The 7,083-nt window shown below is 37.9% G+C and overlaps 1 long non-coding RNA gene across 1 annotated transcript; it reads left to right on the top strand.

Moving 5' to 3' along the window:
• Positions 1-378: 378 nt before the first annotated feature.
• Positions 379-3,538, top strand: LOC116408828. The gene is made up of 2 exons (XR_004221284.1): positions 379-600; positions 2,150-3,538. It is a non-coding gene; the product is annotated as an uncharacterized LOC116408828 (long non-coding RNA).
• Positions 3,539-7,083: the final 3,545 nt, after the last annotated feature.

Genomic DNA, 7,083 nt, shown 5'->3' on the forward strand with positions numbered 1-7,083 from the left:
GCATATAATTACACAATTTAGGGACTATATAATGACTATTGCCAAATGCTAACAAACTTCCAGTGTATGCTATACTCTGCCTGACCCATTCTGCCTCTGCCTGCCCTATGCTGTAAGAAATCATGTATTTGGGTGCCATTATTTGTGATATATATAAATATATATATATGTGTGTTTGTGGCTCTATTGTGTTATACACTGAGTATGGGGGGAGCTCTACTGATTACTAAACTGATTACTATAAACCAGTTTTTCAAGTTGCACCCGAAGCCAAATCTCCATATCTAAGGGTTTTTCTGTGGATGGTGGGACAGTACGTCTCAGAGAAGCCATAAAACTCAACAGTTACTGACCAATGGGCAAGGTGTGGTTTTTTTATCAACCCCATCTGATCAGTTGGTATGTGGGGGGCAGTGGCTGAAAGGTGCATAAATGTGGGCTGGACAGTGGTCAAGGGAGCAACCTGGGGGGAGCAACCTGGGAGAAGAACCTGGGAGGAGCACCTGGGGACTGGATCAGAAGTGACTGGGCAAGATGTGAGACAGACCGGAGAGAGAAGGCCATGGCAAGGAATCAGACCACCATGTTCTTTGTTCATCGGTAGCTATAATGTAGATTTTGTCATTAATCTGTAAATGTAAATAATGTATAAATATTGTGTTTGTTAACTAATCTTTTAAGTGTAACAATCCATTGATTTGCTACTCACTATATTCATTTTAATATACACTTATTGGTGTGGGTCATTTGTCTGCTTCTCAAAAGAACCGAAACCCTAGTAAGAGGGGTGATTAATATTATTATTAATATTATATTATTATTATTATATATAGTCAAAATCTTACAGATGGCGAGCCAGGCAGGAGAGCAATGCATGGCATTTAATTCATATTTATAAGTGTATATTATTGTGTAGCAACCAATCGATTGTTTTGTTTTGTGTTGTTTTAGTCTTTGTTTTAAGTTTAAAAAAAAAAAAGGATGTCTTAGCTAAAAAGATTGCCAAGGTCACGTGCTCAGGGGAGATTGTTAAGTGTATGAAGGGATCTCCAGATCCATGGGCTAAGGCTCAGGTTTATGTGACCAGGGCAATCCAGGAAAAATGTATGTCGAAGTCAAAAGGGAAAAGTGCATTGGTTTTTGCTGCCTGCTGGATAGCAGAACAGTATAAAACTCTAGCGGTGCAGAAAGAGAATCTGGAGGGAAAGATTTTTTATTTGAATGATACGATTGATTCTCTAAAATTTTCTGTTGAAAATGCTGCTGCTATTTCCATTAGCAACCAGCAAACAATGGCAGAAAATAAGAAAGAGATTGCGCAGCTCAAACAGAGGCTGAGAGATGCAGAGGGCACCATTAAAAGTTTGGTTGCAACCTCAACCAGCAATGTAGGGGCTGATAATTCAAAATATATATCGGAGATTAAAGGGTTAAAAACTCAGTTAGGAGCAAGAAGTCCTGTATCAGTGGTTAATGGGCAGAATAAAACTAAAAAGGGTAGAGATCTGTCTGTTAATGAAAGCAGTAGGAAATGTAACACTGCAACTGAAGGTAATGTGGCTAGTTTAGAATGTACTAGTCATGCCAGGCCTTCTAAATTGATTTCTAATTGTGCCGAGTACAGGACTGATAAACTGAAAGACAACAGTTCAGGAAAACAGGTTTCTAACCCCTTGCAATCTAGGAAACCGCATAACAATGAAAAGGTGTCTGCAATACAGGTTTCTCTCCCTGCTAAACAGAATTGTAACAATTCAGTTAAAAAACACACAGAAAAGAAAGTGTTTAGGTGCTATGCGTGTTCAAAAGTTGGGCACATAGCCAGGTATTGTACCCTGAAAAACTATTATTGGGATAATAATAATTGGTACAATGAAAGAGAGAATTGGAATTCCTCTAGGTGGGGATTTCAAAAGAAAAGTAGGTATGGGAATACATGGGTCCCATATCAGGTTCTTACAACTCAGAAAGAAAGGCTGAGTGCAGAGAACTCCAATCTCCAAAATGCATGGGGAACATTTAAAAAAGAGTTGGAAAGCATCAAATTAGAGCTTTCTCAAATTAAAAGAAGAAGGGCTAATGAGAATAAAGGGAAACAAAATGTGAATATGCCCTAACGTTTTCCCTTCACCAAGTTTATGTTTTACAGGATAAACAAGGATTCAGGATTATGTAAAGGAGAATTCCGTGCCTTACCGTGTCCTGTGGAAAAAAAAAAAAAAATTATAGAGGACCTTATGTATTTGTTTTTTTTTTTCCTTTTTACACAGAAGGAGAAGTCTCTAAATTGGTATGGTACAGTCAGGTTATACAAATTCAAAAACATTTTTTGGTTTTTAATAGTTAGAATGACCTGCACTGTGAGGGAGTAAAATGGTTGCTGCTTTAGTTTAGCAGGAGAGTAAAAATCACTGAGGCACAATTTGAATTTTATTTTTGATATGATTTGCCTGAGTCAGATTTTGTTTTTTTTTACTCTTTGTATTAGCAGCAACACGTTTGTGACATTTTTACATAGACTGCATGTTGCTTGATAACTTCAATATATGTTATGTGTTTCTGTATCAAAGCAGTATTCAGTCTATAGTTTTTTTTTCTCTCCAAAGTTTGTCTTTTGTTGTTTTTATCTTGAGTTTGATGTGTGTGTAAAGTCTTCAAGGTGGGGTGTTTTAAAACCAATTCACTTCACTAGTCTGCATTATAGTTACCAATCTGGTTTCTAGTACTGGTTTCTAGTACTTTGTTTATGTTTATGGTCTGTCTGTCCAGAACAAAAAAAACAGCTAGGCCTAACAATGATGCTCCTTACCTCTATGTTACTCTATTTTAGATGATCAGGCATGAAACTGAGGTGGAAATACTGAGACAAAGATGACAAACAACTCACTAGTGATTTGGCTAAGATAGTGCTGCACACTTTAGTGTAGTGTATCTTTTTAATTTCCTGAAGTCAGTATTGGTTATGGTCACACCTATCCATGAATTGAGGTGCTAATCCCAGCTATGCTGATTAATAAAATGTGCCACAGAGTTTCTCACACTACCCCACAATAATAAAGGATTTTCCCTGTGTGGTCTCATTTATATGGTAACCGTGGTAAGCAAAATGTGTTGGGTGTTGCAAACACCACAGTGTAAAGGCCATGGGTTACTGCAGAGGCCTAAAATGGGATCCAGCCCAGACATGGGTGGAGCAGTGTCACGTGGGTAAGTGGTGTGTACAGCGCACAGACAATACAGCAAAGTGAGCTGGAAACAAAGCCTCTAAAAGTGTGTGAGATTTTCTAACTGGCAGAAGGGTTCAAATTATGAATATAAACTGTGAGTGTTTTTATAATTGGGTTAAATATTACCTCACAGTACCCTAAAACTTAAGCCTGTGTGAGTGTTATATAATTTGGGTCTCAGTAATCCTTTCACTTTCAGCACAAATACATATTATTCATTAATTGGTATCCCTGAATGTTATACCTTTTTGTATTTAGAGGGCTCTTTCCTTGTGAAGTCCTTCGCCCTCTAGGTGGGGATTTGTAAGAAATCGTGTATTTGGGTGCCATTATTTGTGATATATATAAATATATATATATGTGTGTTTGTGGCTCTATTGTGTTATACACTGAGTATGGGGGGAGCTCTACTGATTACTAAACTGATTACTATAAACCAGTTTTTCAAGTTGCACCCGAAGCCAAATCTCCATATCTAAGGGTTTTTCTGTGGATGGTGGGACAGTACGTCTCAGAGAAGCCATAAAACTCAACAGTTACTGACCAATGGGCAAGGTGTGGTTTTTTTATCAACCCCATCTGATCAGTTGGTATGTGGGGGGCAGTGGCTGAAAGGTGCATAAATGTGGGCTGGACAGTGGTCAAGGGAGCAACCTGGGGGGAGCAACCTGGGAGAAGAACCTGGGAGGAGCACCTGGGGACTGGATCAGAAGTGACTGGGCAAGATGTGAGACAGACCGGAGAGAGAAGGCCATGGCAAGGAATCAGACCACCATGTTCTTTGTTCATCGGTAGCTATAATGTAGATTTTGTCATTAATCTGTAAATGTAAATAATGTATAAATATTGTGTTTGTTAACTAATCTTTTAAGTGTAACAATCCATTGATTTGCTACTCACTATATTCATTTTAATATACACTTATTGGTGTGGGTCATTTGTCTGCTTCTCAAAAGAACCGAAACCCTAGTAAGAGGGGTGATTAATATTATTATTAATATTATATTATTATTATTATATATAGTCAAAATCTTACAATGCTTCCTGTGTGTGTGCCATATTATGGCTGCCGTATGCTGCCTGTGTGTGCATAATATGGCTGCCCTATGCTATACCTGCCCTATGCTGGCTGTGTGCGCCATACAGGAGAACAATGTGGGGCATACAGTCTGAGTCTGAGATGTGAACAATACAGATGGTGAACAATGCAGGGATTAAAATGTGTGAACAATACAAGGGATTAAATGTTTAAACAATACAGGGGGATTACAGCCTGAATCTGAGGTGTGAGCAATGTAGGGGTTCAGTTAATCTCAGTATTGATACCATTTAACCCTTTCACTGCCAGACGTTTTGAACAAACTGGAACTTCTACTGCCAGACAGTTTTTGAACATTTTGTACTGTTTCACTTTAGGGGCTTTTCCTCGGGGGTCTTTTAGTTTACCCAGGAAAACTATATATCGTTTTTTTCAGGACAACCCAAGCTTTCAAAATATGGTGGAATTTTTGTGTAATTCCAATTCTATAACAAGATATAGGCTTCTAAATGTCTAAAAAATTGAAAAAAAATATTTTCCATAATATAAACACATACACCAGAAACAAATATTATTTTATGCACTAAAATACAACTGATTTGGAAAGTCCCATGTCTCCTAAACGTGCCAATACCAACATGGAGCTTTCTCACTTGTATAAGTCAAAAGCTCCCAGCAGTACACTACCAAATTTCCAAAGCACTGCTCCAGAAAGCTGCATACTTTAGATTTCAAGGTAAAAAATTCCACTAACAGAAGGTTTATCCCAGAAAATTATACATTTTTAGAAAGAACAGATTATGTGGAATCCAGAATAGGTAGAACTGCCTGTCTACTCAAAACTACCAAGTTGCAATGCTTTCCTAAAGTTATTGTTTTTTATCAAAATTTGTGAAATTTCTTAAAAATCGCTTCAAAGCTTCCTGTCTATAGTATGTTATCTCCTACAGATCATAAAGTAACCAGATAAAACACCCTAAATATGAACGCCAGTGGTCCACTGAACAGTTTGATGTATAGGTTTACATATGTATGTTGCATATGTATGTGGCATGTAGGAGCCCCAATGTGAACATACCCCCATATGATCTATCATTTCTGTCATTCCAGCTTCTGCAAAATCAACACATTTACATCATTTTATGTAGGATAAAGCTACAAAAAGTACACTCACCCCAGAAAGCCATATATTTTTGGAAATTACACATTCCCCAGAATCTAAAATGGGTACCCGTGTCTATCTACACCAAAGTCACAAAGCTTTCCTAAAGTTGGCATTTTTGATAACATTTCCAAAGATCCTCTCAATGCTTCCAGTTTGCAGCATCTTATCTCCCATGTATCATTAGGTACCAAGATAAAACACCCTTGAACTTGAACGCCAGGGGTCCACTGAACAGTATGATGCCCAATATGTTTAGGTTTACCTAAGTATGTGGCATGTAGGGGCCCGAATGTGAACATACCCCATATGATCCGTCATTTTCAGCTTCTGCAAAATCAACACATTTACATCATTTTATGTGGGATAACGTTACATAAAAGTACGCTCACCCCAGAAAGCCATATATTTATGGAAAGTACACATTCCCCCGAATCTAAAATGGGTACCTGTGTCTTTCTACTTCAAAGTACCAAGCCGCAAAGCATATCTAAATTTAGCAATTTTGATGACAATTCCAAATATCCCCTCAAAGCTTCCATTTTGCAGCATCTTATCTCCCACATAGCATTGGGTACCAAGATAAAACACCCTAAATTTGAATGCCAGGGACCCACTGAACAGTATGATGCCAAATATGTTTAGGTTTACCTAAGTATGTGGCATGTAGGGGCCCCAATGTGAATATACCCCATATGATCCGTCATTTCTGTCATTTTAGCTTCTGCAAAATCAACACATTTATATAATTTTATGTGGGATAAAGTTAGTAAAAAGTACACTCACCCCAGAAAGTCATATAGTTTTGGAAAGTACACATTCCCCGAACTCTAAAATGGGCAACCATGTCTTTCTACTCCAAAGTACCAAGCCGCAAAGGTTTCCTAAGTTTGCCGATTTTATGACATTTCCAAAAATCACCTCAAAACTTTCAATATGCAGCATCTTATTTTCTATAGGTGATTAGATACCAAGATAAAACACCCTAAATATAAACCCCAGAGGTCTACTGAACAGTTTGATGCCCACTGTACATAGGTTTATCAAAGCACATGGCACTCAGAGACCCCAAAATATACCTTGTGCACACTAATTTCATGGCTTACCTTTACCTAATTCATAAACACATGGCAGAAATGTTGGGTAACCCCTGAAAACCATATATTTTTGGAAAGTACACGTTCAGACAAATCCAACATGGGTAAAGATTCCTTTCTACACCAAAGTACCAATCTGCAAAGCTTTCCTAAAGCCTAGTGGTTTCTATGACATTTCAGAAAACCGCCTAAAAATGTTGCAATTTTATCTCACACAATTTCTTGCATACAAAGGAAAATCACCCCAACTAGGAACACCAGAGGTCTACTAAACAGTTTGATGCCCTATATGCATAGATGCGGAGTACAGGGGCACCCAAATAAAAATAGTGAATTTTCACGAATGACGCTCCGGCTTGTGCAGTTTTTGCACCCGGTATGTGTATTATGTGCCATAAGACCCCCTAACAGTATGGAGACCCTAGAAAACCATACATTTTCTGAAAGTACACATTCTGACAAAACAAAAATGGGTAAATACATCTTTCTACTGCAAACTAACAAACTACAAAGCTATGCTAAACAGAACGGTTTTTATGACATTTCTGAAAATCGTCA

This window comes from Xenopus tropicalis, chromosome 2, assembly GCF_000004195.4.
Source record: "Xenopus tropicalis strain Nigerian chromosome 2, UCB_Xtro_10.0, whole genome shotgun sequence".
Lineage (NCBI taxonomy): Eukaryota > Metazoa > Chordata > Amphibia > Anura > Pipidae > Xenopus > Xenopus tropicalis.